Source organism: Osmia lignaria, chromosome 14, assembly GCF_051020975.1.
Source record: "Osmia lignaria lignaria isolate PbOS001 chromosome 14, iyOsmLign1, whole genome shotgun sequence".
In the NCBI taxonomy this organism is placed as follows: Eukaryota; Metazoa; Arthropoda; class Insecta; order Hymenoptera; family Megachilidae; genus Osmia; species Osmia lignaria.
In genome coordinates, this window is record NC_135045.1 from 11354696 (window position 1) to 11368658 (window position 13963).

The window sequence follows — 13963 nt, forward strand, 5'->3', positions numbered from 1 at the left end:
TTATTGTTCTACTTTGTACCTGAATGTTTTATTGCGGCCCATTGTGACCGCCTTAACCGTACAACGTAATTAATTCTGGATTTCAATTTTCTTTTCTAAGAAAATCATTTATGAGTGCACCGAAGAACGCGACCGTGCATCCTATAATATTCTGTCGCTCGATCATCACCAAAGATTGCATTTCTGGCTGATTAAAAAATTTTATTAAACATTTTATATTGCAATATTGTAAACGTACGCTGAGAGTTTTTATCTGATGATAATATATTTTTTGTAGGCGAGATGCTTTGAAAAATATGAAGGATCTCATTTAAAGTTTAAAATATCATAAGAATTATTAATTTTTTGACCCTCTATCTTAACAATTTTTTTTTTTTAAGTAGGATACTTAATCTTCATATCCCCTAAACGACTTTACCAAAAAAAGAACTCTGTTCTTTCTGTTAAAAAAAATACTTTTTCAACCATTATGGTTTTCGAAATAATTATATAATAATTGCTGGTTCATCGTGTACATATAGAAAAAGAAATCAAAGTAATTGATATTCATCTGAAACATTGGGATTTATGAGATATACTAAACAAGAAAAAGAAATCTTATTTTGCTTAAATCTCTAAAGAGATATAATCATTGTTCGACGATAAAAAAATTATTCGATTCTACTTATCTCCGCCTCGACATCGGTGTTATACAATTTTTTCATGTATAATGTTGCAACATCATGGAAAATAAATCAAATCGATTGCAACGGTTCAGAAGAAAAGCACTGTCATTTGAACAAGATTAATTACAACTTTCTGCTTTCAATTATCTTCACTTGACATTCCCGTAATGCAGCGAGAATATTTATCAGTTTCGCCACTTTGTAATCCGTCATTGATTTCAACCGCGTATTTTACATCAAGTTTATGTTATCGTACTTATACGAGGTGGCGCGAGGCATACAGGATTTGAATAATACATCCCTCGATCGCATGCGACACGAGGAGCCGTCGAAAGAAAAGTAAATATAGTCGAGCCTTGGCAAACAAGATTTATTCGGAATGAGAAGTTACTTGAACGATATCTCTTCCTCCAGAAAAATCGACTTCTTATCATTTATTTGATGGAGAAAAATTGATTTGCATCCCTTGTTACATCCCTTAAAATATACGTTTCCTTTTAATCACATGATTGTACTGAAATTTTAAATTTATCAATAGGAATAAGATTTTCAAGAGGTACATTTATAAGAATGTCGCGAAGCCGAAGCGATATTTATTGCAATTTCGATTCTCTCCTTGGTGTACTTTTTCTGCATTTCGTGCACGTTCGATCGACAAAGAGAACGGCAAGCTGGAGCTTTTGGAAGATCGACTTCGGCAGAAATAACGCGATCTACGTGGCTGGAAACAGCCGAAATGCTCGCCAACACTTTCGCGATTGTGCTCCAGAGTCGATTTTGAAACGAGCTTATTGTCAGCCTTTACCTTTGTCGAGTAATGATTGTTCCCCAAAGATTTTTATAAAATTGAAGAAAATATAAGTGCAATGGTAATTAAAAAAAAAAAAAAATAAAGAATGTGTATTTCATAAATGTTTCATTAGAAACTCGTTAATGTATAAAATACAATTCTTTTTAATAAAGAAATCTGCTATAATATTATATATATTGATAAAAGGTATTTTTGCATAATTGAAAGTTTGCAAAAATTTTCTTTAATAATTTGTACAATATTGTTGAGCCCTAAGGATAACACGTATTTTGCATAGGGTTTGTGATATCGACTCGAAACACTCTTACCCTCCGACACTCGCAGAGACACACAAGCACACCCCTACACACGCGTGGAGCCACGAACAATAATTTCCATACTAACGTTATCACGAACGTCCCTGCATCTCTGGACTACGTGTTAGATTTGGATAACGCTAACTTGACAGAAGGGGATGGTCACCCTCGTGGAAATCTTCTCGCCTTTCTGCCAGGAAAACCGCATCTCCCCTACCCTCGAAATTCGACTTTTCTTCATGTTTGCGATGTCCCCTGAACGATCGACCAGACGTTCATTTTTCTAAATATTCTTAAGATTTAGAAAAATTCTTTTTAAATTTAATCTTTTATTTCCAAAGTAATAAAAATTGCTAATCCTCCTATTCGTCTTATTTTTTCATTCTCAGTTCTTTTATAAAGCATATTTTGTTTTAAAATTATCAGAAATTGTATTTATGAAATATTTCATCTTACAAGACTATACATATGAAAATTAATACAATGTATTAACTTACAATTAGTGTATTTTCCTTGAAATTCTTTATCCAGAATTATTAATGTGATTTAATACGACAAAATGACTGCATTTAATGTTTCATTAATATTTTTAATGCAAAATTATTTCTCTATTATTAAATTCTATTGGACTTTAAATGGTAATCAGTCGTATTTATTAAGAATATTAACTAAGCATTTGTATAGTTATTTTTCTTAAATTTTGAGCTTTAAATTGATGTATTATAAGTGCTATTTTGTGATACTCCTGTTATTAAATTATATCAGATTTTCTATATTCTGAAATTGATCATTTGATATGCAATAGTTTAATAGCGTAATCGATCGATGGCAACGATCCAAGATAAATCCAGCTGTTCATAACCAAGCTGGAACACGATAGATTGAATCGGCCTAAGCAACATCAACCCTCCCACGGATTTCATCCTAGCAACCCCCTCTTACTTTACGCTTCTGCTCGGCATTTTCGAGGTGGACGCCGAGCTGACCGAATCACTATCAGCTAGATATTCGCTGGCGTGGCGTTTGCGCCCCATTTTATTAAGGAAATCCTACCCTGTCCACCCCCTCGCTCTCTCTCTCTCCCCCGCATCCCTTGACGCTGGATCCTTCGGGACGAGGGAGGAGAGATCGCCTCGTCGTAACACGTGCGACGACGTGCATTTCCAGCGATCCTGTCTTTTTACCTTCACCACCTCCTCCCCCCAACCATCCCCTCCCTTTCGAACCATGGAATTGTTTTTCCCCGGACGGAGCATTTTTCTCGCGAATACGCGACAGAGGAAGCGGAACTAGTAGTAACGTTGGCTTCGCTTGCAAATCGATGACCACGCCACGCATATCGATCAGCCGAGTTTCGACGAGAAAGAATCCTTATCTTCCAAAGAGGGATATTGCAAAATTTATTAAAAATTCTTATAATTAAAAAACGTTATAATTATAATTATTTAGTTTTCTTTCAGTTACTAAATTTTTAATATTCAGGAGTCATCGATGAGCCCCTTTTATATATGCAATTTTAATAATTACCATCTTCAGTTTGATATTAAAGTAAAATTATTACTGTATGAAATAACAACTAAATAATATTACACGACCTCTTTTAAATTATTACCTCGAATTCTTTATCCTTTACCATGATCTATGAGACTTTACCTGGACCCTAATTTCTCCAACAAGGAGGAGACTGAATTTCCAAAAAGGATCTCGATATCAGTTTCAATGATACTCGAGGAAGTCCAATAAAGGAGTAACCGTGTTCCATATCCCGTTTCCTTGCTACGCGGAGAAGTCACAATAAAGCATTTAAACTGGCTAGAATCATCCAGCAATTTGACCTGCGGCAAGATTTTCCAGTCTCCGCACCCTCAATCTTGCGGAACGGCTTTAAACTCCATCGCGTCGCTGTCGCTGGACGGGGGTAAAGTAATAAAAATATTCCGCACTGCCGGCAGCGGTGGTAAGTGGGGCGGGCAGAGGGTGGCGAGGGTGGCAGGACCGCGTCATTAAAGGAAATTATAACAAAGTGGGTCCTCCGCAGTCCCGTGAGCCACCGTTGGCCCGTGGATGAAGCCTTACAGGCGGACAAGACGGGAAAGAGGGGCGGAAAGAAGGACGAAGGAAGGGCTGACTCAGTTCGCGCGGAAAACGAATTGAAATTTTAATCGCCCACCCCCGTGGACAAAATGCGTCCACCTTTCTCGTCCTTCCACCGTAACAATCTCTCCTCCCTGCTACCCCTTGCCCGCCATTACCCTCTACCCTTACCCCTTTCTTCCGTCGGACCTCCCTGCCGCTGTCTTTTGTATTTCTTTTTTTTTCGGAACGGGGTAAACGCTTTTACGCGCGTCGCTATTATGTCCCGTCGATGTCGTCTTCCTACTCGCTCGTTTTTAAGCTCCGTGTTTATTCTGCGCTCGTTTTTGCCGACCATTTTTCCCTGTTAACGCCCACCAACATCTCTCCGATGAACTCAACGAAACGATTCGAAAGAAGAACAAAATTGGACTCTTTAGGCGTTTGATAAAGTCAGTTGGGCAATTGATTTTTCATATACCAGTTGTAATGTCCATTTTTTTTAGACAGTAGTTCCCTTTATGTTCATCAAGGAGGTACATCACCCTGAGATACCTGAAAATAAATATAGATTAAAACTGTTCTTTTCCAAAGATAATTACTCAATCACTTATTATAATTTAATACCTGTTTTTCGAAAATTTTATAAATCAAAGTTTATGTACCAATGTCGGATCGGAAGGGTCGATTCACTTATCTTCTAAATGATAATTTTCAAAAAATAATATTATCATTGTCTGCGATTAATTAGTTAAAATTATTCAGAAGATAAAGAAAATGAAAGAAAATGTGCTCACGTAAAAATCGAGGGCAAGTTACGACGTCCATGGTGGATGATCGTAGGGTTCGTCGCTCGAGGAACAAACAAACGATCCGAGAAACGAAAAAAGAAATGGGACGAGAGGAAGGTGTAGGGGCACGTTGCGTTGACCCAAGGTGGGCTGACACACCTGACGGAAAACGGATCGTTCAAGGATCAGCCACCGAGCAGCAAGGACTCCTCCACGGCCTCCTCCTGCGTCCTACCGTGTCCGTATCAAATTTTTCCCGTTCACGGAACGCGACTCGTGCATAGGGGATGAGGGGACAGCCCTCTCGAAGCCATTGAAAACTTATTGAGAAATCGTGAAAGTCGATCGGCGCTCGACCCTTGGGCGCCATTGTCGACCACGTGCAACTCGTCCGGCATCCACAAGGAGCAACCGTGCCCGCGGACAGGGAGAGAAGGGAGAGAATAAAAAAAGGGAGCATTGTGTGAAATTAGAGCCCTTCTTATGGTAATTGGACCACCGTATGATTGCCGGGTTACATTCGACGATCCCGCGAACCTTATAGTTTTCTGCTGCATTAGAAGGCCAACGACTCCGACCGGGACTTTTCAGGCACGTGTCTTCCAAACGATTTCTCGCCTTTTTTTTCTTCATATTTCTTTCTTTGAGCATCGTGAACTTCGAAACGATGTTAGAAATGATGGTACCAGATGATCCATGGGGGTGCTTCAAGAGATCCCTGTTTGAACTTCATAGGACATTTATCAAAATTTCATAGAGACAAATAAAATAAATAAAATTTGTGTTTTTTATATTTTATAAAATCCTCAGAAAATCATTTATGATAATTAAAATTTCATGTTAGCTACATATTCTTCTTATAACTTCCAATAATTTTAGTATTACAGTAACTAGTCTTTTATATTAGAGAATATTGAAAAAATATCTTTTTTCTTCTATGGCTAAATGTTTCCAAATTAACATTTTGGGGGTCAGATTTTGCAGGGTGGTTTCATCCCTCAAACCTTCTACCGTAGTTGAAAAAGATACTTATATATCTATTATTATTTTAATTTTTCATCAAAATCAGAATTGTCCATTTGTGCCCTATCCTTATAAGAAATTTATAAATGATACACTTAAAATCCAAATATCCTCCAAAATCTCCTCCCTAAATATTTCAAAAATCCTTCGTTTTAATTATACATATTCACGACTAATTCCTTATACTTTGCATTTGAAAAATCATCGGTTTCTCTGCTTTCGCGAGCAAATCATAGACGACTTACGTCACTCGTGTTTCGCGAACGCATAAATATTTCGTCGACTCGGCGCGGCGTTCTCTTGGTTAACAACGAACAGGGCCAGTTAATCAAAGCGGCTCTGACATTTCAAGGTCACCGTGTCTCTCTTTCTTTTTTCTTTTCATCGTCTCGAACAGAACGATCGAGAGAGAGTTAATTAAGAGAAACAAGCGGACCGATCGAAAAACCGACAGTGGAAAAAATCTTGAAACCGGCGTCGCTGCCTTTCCGCGCGAGCGGAACACGTACACACGTTCTTTCCCGATTTTTTCCACTTCTTCGATTCCTTCCACCTCTCGCAACCTTCTCCTCCTCTTCTTCTTCTTCTTCTTCTTCATCTCGTTCCTCGCGATACAACCGCGAGAGACTGGCCGGCACCACGGTTCCCACAACATCCTTTGTCCAGTCTGGCCGAGCGGAGAGAGAACGAGAAACGAAGGATGATAGAAAGAGAAAAAGAGATCCTGGACCCCGAACTAAAACTAAAACTAGTCTAACTGCATCCTGACGTCATCTCCGCGGCGCGATTTGCCTTAACCTTGAACGTTCTCCTCTCAACCCCTCGTGTTCGTCGTGCAGCGAGAGAAAAGGAGCAGGATAACGCGAGGAGAGAAGGTAGAACGGAGGCGGGACAGAGGGCAGAGGTGGTCCTTTTGTTTGGAGCAACTTCGGCACAATTAAAGTTCGTTCACACGTTTTCCTCGAATTTCATGCGTCGCGTCGGCGCGGGGTTAATCTCGGTAGAACCGAACTAATCAAAGTGACAAAATTAATTTTTCGCTTCCTTTACTTTGAACCACAGAGATTATTCTGTTAAATACTATCACTTTATAAAGTTAAAGGGAATAATCCTTACAAATCATATAATTTCCTTTCAACTCCAAAAAGATGGGGAGGTATTATGAATTCACCCCTTCAAAAATATTGAAAATACCTATATTATTTCTATCATATAGAATATTTCTAAAAATTATTTATTTTCGCTTATGTATATCTTTACAATTAGTACTGAAAAAGTTTATTGTAAGTGTTCACAGTACGAAGGTGATGGCGTTGAAGTGACATTAGAATTATGTATGTATCTAAGAGATGGAGACATAATTATTGAAATTATTAGTGCCAGCGGTAGGAACCTCTCTCCTCTCCTTTTTCTAGATCAGTTCCTTTTCGGTGTTTATCGTGAAGCAATCGATTCCAAGTTTAACCGGTGATGACAATTAGTTAGTAAAGATATTAGAAAAATTAATGCAATTAGAATTAATTGTAGTACACTTAATTTTCATTATCTCATCTGATAATAAGTTATAACTGAATGAATAATAATCAAATATTTATTAATCGATTTTCGTGCATTCGATATAGATTGCTCTAGTATCAAAATCGACGGTCGTAGATCTATAAGCGATTTTATTGAATTATCGGCCGTGCTACGTTTGCTGGCCTCGTCGATTATGAAAATTGTGCTGATCATAGACGATCGAGGACCTTGATCTGAGTTAGGTCGGGGTGACCAGAGAGATCTGCTCCTATGTACAAGTTTATGGACTCATTTTGTGCGGGATATTGAAAGAACTAGAAAGAAAATTTTTTATCAATGAAAAATAATATGAAATTAAATTAAAATTGAGGCTCTCTCCAAGGTTCACCGTCCGAGGGTTAATAACATGTAAAATCTTAAGAAAATCTTAAAAATATTTCCTGGAAGTTTCAAGATCATCTACACAACATTAATGAAATTATACTAATTTAATTATGATTTATTTATTTATTAAATAGGTCACGTGTTTGGTAACGCATATGTCCTTGCGAAGCTTGCAAGATCTGAAGGAACCTCAGTGATCATTTTATTCATATCAGAATAGCAAAATCACCACTTCTGCAGCATCAATCAAATGAAAATGATTCCTTACGAACATCAAATTACCCTTCAATAATAAACACTATTTTCTATCATTTTTCTCGTCGGTCATCAAACTCGAGCCTTCGGCTGCACCTTTAATTCCACTCGACACGAAAATTCCTGGCCATACTTCTTGTTCGTGACGAGATCAAGAAATAATTCAAACCGCGAAAACCTATAATTTTGGTTAGCCACGTTATCCCTCCGAAGATTTTATCGACGTTGAATGGGGAAAGGGGGAAGATAGAGGAAGGGGGAAAAAAAAGAGAAACGGAGAAATATCATCGATACTATTGGTAAATACAGAAATACCGTACCCGCGGGCGAATGCCGCGGGGACCAGTTTCGTGGTATTCACATTAATTTTCGATGCGTCGTCGATCCGCCATGGCGAGCGCCGTTCGATTTCTTCTTCTTCGTCGCGTTCGTTCCACCTTTTTCTGGTCAAACGTGCCACGTCTCTCTTCTCTCTTTTCCACCGTTTCGGCCCTGGGAAACACGAAATGCCGCGAGAAACGAGCCGCAAAAATCCTTTGTTCGCGCCCACGTGATGCGGTCATGAAGCGTGCTCCTTTTTGCCCCGACATTTTACGGCGAAGCGACTTTTAAACCGACCGCGTGTCGATGACAATTAGAAGCGGGAGATTCCACGCTATACGTGGACACCGTTTCCACCTTGCTAATTGATTTTACGTTAATCGAAGCGAATCAGGTTGACAAGTTCGGCTCGTAATCGCGTTCGTGAGCAAGAATTCAATTTGTTTCGTGGACGAGGGTTCGTTTGAACCTTCGGAGCTTCGGAACATTTGAGGAAAGATCACATTTTGTATATCCACTGACAAAATAATAGATGTTGTTTGCAAAAAATTTTATAGACAATAATCTCTTTTTGTATATGAAAAGAAATTTCAAATGATCAAATTTTTTAATTGCATAAAAGATGCGGGGTTCAAAGTGCTAAGCTTATTAATCCTTTGCGGACCCATATGTGTGTCCAAAGATTATTATTATAGTAATTTATAATTCTGTACTTATTGCGTTATATTTTTTATACAAAACTCAGCTATAAATATAGACAATATAGATTTGTAATATACAGTGGGTGATCTAATTATTAGAGCGATGGTATGAAAAATGGGTTTTTCGTATTTATGTAGAAATAGAGCTACAATTTTAAGGTTTTTAAATTGTGTAACTTTAAATCAATAATTCTCCACTATTAACATACAAAAAATACTTATTAAAATAAAATACATTTAAAAGATTATATTTACATTTATGTTAGTATTTCATAACGCCCTCTTTTGCTGCAATAACTGCCTCAATTCCTTTCGGCGTACTTTCGATGCATTTTAAGCAATTCATTTTGATCGCTTTACTTCTGGCCCATACTTTTATCAGATGTTCAATCAATTGACATTCATTATTAATAGTAAATGTTCCCACAAATTTTCGATGGGGTTGAGGTCCAGAGAATTTTCAGGCCAATCAAGAATTTTCACTTTTTTCAACTGTGTATCATAACTTTACAAGTATCAATACATCATAAAAAAGTAACAAAAACTCTGTTTAACTCGGTTTTAAGAATTAATTATTCATTCAATAATTAATTCAATAATAATTCATTTAAGAATTAATTATTCATTCAATAATTAATTTATTTAAGAATTTATGCGAGTGGCTCTAATAATTTGATCACCCACTGTATATTCTGTAGAATGGAATCATTACTTCGTTTACTTTAAATTAATAATATTCTGTGCAAGCTTGGGAATGCTCCGTTCTCAAAGGGTTAAGAGAAGTTTACACTTCTTGTATATTTTCAAAAATAAATAATTACTAATATTTAAGATAGCATTTGCGCGTGTTTTGTATAGTTTCACCTATGTATGATAAACGCAGAAATATCCGCAGTCTGCTTATCAGTGATGACAGCATCATTTCATCGAACGCGTCACCTTCGTCGCATTCTCTATCGCAGCCAAGGACGTGCAATCCCGAGTCAAAGGAAATTAGGGCAATCATAATTTGCCGTGGTGCAGCACCGATAAGAAAGGACAAGTGTACTTGTTCGTGTGCTACAGGGTTAGCCGAACGAAGAAGGGGCAGAGGTGAACCGAACATGAGCTAGCAGACAGCAAGCATCCATTGTTTCGGGAACAATGTTGTATACCGGGTGTTTCCAATGGCACTGCGCCTTTCAGTAAAGCGGAGAGACCGAATGGTACGCGATACATCGGCGCATTGTGCTAACGCTCAGGTAGAAAACGGTACCTACGCGTCGTTCCGACACTTGGACGTTGCTTGAACGCTCTTTGCCCAGGGCATCGATTGCTTTATTACGGCAATTTCGGGATTAATTCGGCGAACGGCATTCACGGCTCCTCGCTTTCCAGGAATCCTCCAATATTCGTCGTTCCATCGGCCGACTAATTGCGAACGCGTTTCGTAGATTAATTAATTTACAACGACGACCACCGATCCTCCACCGACCATTTCGTCCCCGACAATCGACTTTTCTACAGGAAATATCGAAGAATATTATAATTTGATATTTTTCTTATAGCATTAATTTAGGTATATTGAATATTGGGAAAAATAAAATAAGATTAATTAATTTACAACGATGACCACCGATCCTCCACCGACCATTTCGTCCCCGACAATCGACTTTTCCATAAGAAATATCGAAGAATATTATAATTTGATATTTTTCTTATAGCATTAATTTAGGTATATTGAATATTGAGAAAAATAAAATTCTCCACAAAGCTCGTATTAATATTTTTAAAATTTTTTTTAAGGGTAGCACGATAGGGGATGTTTATTTACCTTCCGAATATTTTAACGACGTTTAACACGTTCCCTTTCCTCTCGCCTCGACAACAATTCTGAAAGTTTTCAAACGGCGAAAAATCGTTTCAGGAGGTGGGATCGGTTCACCTGCAAAAATAGCTCGATCATCGTGCATTGTTGGGAGCGCACCCTTCTATGAAAATTTCGACGCCGGGACGCTCAACGATGCGGTGCAACGGATGCATTATTTTCGTGTTACAAATACAGAGGCGTCGCGGCGTGTCATGTCGCTTTTATGCACATCATCGACCACGATGAACCAAAAAAAGACGATGATTCAGGTCGCATCGCTGCAAAAATTTGAATTCCTTTCTCCACGATTTCGTTGAATTTCATCGTTATTTTTTTAAATATTCAGTATCTATAGTTTATAAGATAATTTTTTCAACCCTAATTTCGAGGGTTGTTTTCAGTCTGCTTGTACCGAAGGATATTATTTTGCGTATTTTCATATAGAAAAATGCATAAGTACCCATGGTTAACGCGTCAAGTGGTACTTATTAGATATTATCAAAAACAATGGTTCAATCTAATTAAATAACAAGAGAAAGTGTCACTTGCAAAATTTCTCTGAACTAAAGGCGCGTTTAAAATTTGGCATCCCTTCGCAAATAACGCGTCGTTGGACACATTGGCAGCAGGAGTGGGAAATAGAAAAAAAAATGAGCGTCATTGCGATAAATCATCTCGGTCGACAGGCATTGAGCACTCTAGCAGGAGATTTTCTCACACTTGCCGTTAACCAATTGAAAGGCTGGATTCCGTCGGCAACCCCGAAACGCTGGCCAATCGCGTCACGTTTCACGATGATCGATGACCGAAGAAATTACCGATTGTCGACGACACCACGATCGCTTCTCCTTTTTTTTCCTGCTGTGTCTTTTCATCTTCCTCTTCGCGTTAGCCATCCCCCTCGTTCACTCCCCTCAGCGATTTTCCGCATGATAATTATTCCCGACAATGCGTAATCGGTCCGAGTCATTTTAACATACGATTGTAGCAAAATTAAAAATGTGAATTATACAATTTATTATGAAATATTGAAGAATAATAAGATTCGCGTAGCTTAATATGAATATCAATTCTAAAATATTATATCAAAATATTATTACTGTGATAAAAGAACCTTTTAAATTTCTGATAGCTATGTCAAAGGGGTAAGAAAACATACAGAGAAGGTGTATATTTAATAAGCACCGAGAGGGTCGTAATCGTTTCATCAAACAGGGTGGCAGAAATTGTGAAGATGCGAAGGTGGAGAAAATTTGGGAAAAATGCAAATACGGGTCGCTGTCGAACCGTAAAAGAGGGCGCGAAATCCTGCAAGAGTCGGCTCTTATCGCAAACAGGGCTGAAGTCCAGCCGGTCGTTCTGTCCATGATAAGCCACGTCCATTCGCAATATCTAATCTCATTGTGAACGACGCCTAAAGAGTCCCTAGATAGTTCTTCTCCACTCTATTTCCATTTCGCATACGTGTGTCATCCGATACTATCATCTTGATTTACGTGAATATTATTATTTTCAGAGAAAAATAAATTAAAGTGAAACTGCTACAGTCCTGCTATACAAAAATATAGGTATATGTTTCTATAAAAAAGAAATTAAAAGACACGTTCAAATCTCTGAAAAGATTATTTTCGACCCATCATACGTCTTCCTTAAAATTTTAGTTTAATTTGTTTTAATCCAAACGTAATAATGACTCACCTTATAATGTTAAAAGCTTATTAATTTTTTTATTTTTTGAAAGCGTCGAAAGAAAAGCGACGATATTATCAAGAAAAAAGATAATTTTTCAATTCGTTGAATTACATACCCCGTTTATTCGTTCGAGCATCATCGAGTTAACGTTTTCTCTCCCATAGAAATTATTATTTAACATGGTTGGGCAACGAACCCGCGGGCAATGGAAACTGGGAAACATTCTACTTACCGAGAAAGGAGAAATTGGAACATAAGGTGCTCGAGTTTACTGGTAAATAACCCTTTCCGACGGGTTCCTTTCTTCTTTTTCCGGCGTATCTTAAATCACAAGGAGACGACCTACCCCAAAGTAACAACGGCAACGACTCATCACCCCCTTCCTTCTCGTAATGGTAGTCAGAAAAATGCCGAAAATACGATGGTCCCCGTGCTCAACCACCGATCCCGGGACCACCCCCGTGTGTCAACCCCTCGACGAGGCCTGGCTCGGGTCATTGACATGCACCCTCGTGAAGAGACTACAGGATACCACGTTCTCGTAAGCAGATACCGACGAAACGTTTACATTATTCCGGAATCGGGACGACCCCTTCTTTAAATTAACTCTTCAGCCTCGTGCATTAGCTCGGTCCTCGACGACTACCAATGCAATCGACCGATAAATTTGATCGTCATGTTCTTTTACTTAGGTTAATTCGTCTGGTCTCGTTTTACAAGTCTGTATTCGTTCAATCCTTGTATAGAATGGCGGGTTACTCATTGCAGTTTTATTATTTTAAATTACTTGGAACCTTATTAATTTCTTAAGCTGGTAATTATATTGAATTTATATTACAGATAGTGATTAATTTTGATGCATTTATTAAGTTTCATAATGAATTCTTTAATATTTTTTGGAACAAAGCTATTCATTGGATTAATCCCAGGACAACAGACCATGGAGAGAGCCCCAATTTTAATTTTTATTTCTAAAATTATTCTTTCAATATATGAAACTCTTTTGTTTAAAAATTATACATTTAACTGCAAATTTTTAGGCGTATGAATTTTTGTTTTAATTAAGAAAAATTCATTGTAAAGGTGACTATGTTATAATTAACAATTTAAGAAAACGATGATATATAATTTGCGAAATGTAGAATACGATCTCTTCAGCAGACTGTACGTGCAGAAAATTTTCAACTCGAAATACGTAATACGTAAATTTGTTAAGGATCGCAAGATAAGAATAGTACGTTCATGTACACGTCTAAATAAAGAATTCCTATGGCAATTTGCAAATTCCCATTCTAACGGCGAACAGGTTAACGTCCTTATTTGTATTCCGTGTTGCTCCACGACAGACCGTACCACATTTTAAATTGTAACCATCTGAGATGAGTCAAAAGAGACCGGCGGAGTAAGTCTACGAGTAACAAATATTTTTATAAATATCCTACGTTATATATACCCTTTTTTCTGTGGAACTTTTATGATTATTTAAGAATGTAATAGAAGAAAAGTTGTAAGGTGCCTGAGTCTATCAGAGAAATGAATCGTCGGTCAGCTTTTCCCAGGGTGTGAAAGTGACTTCGGAAGGGT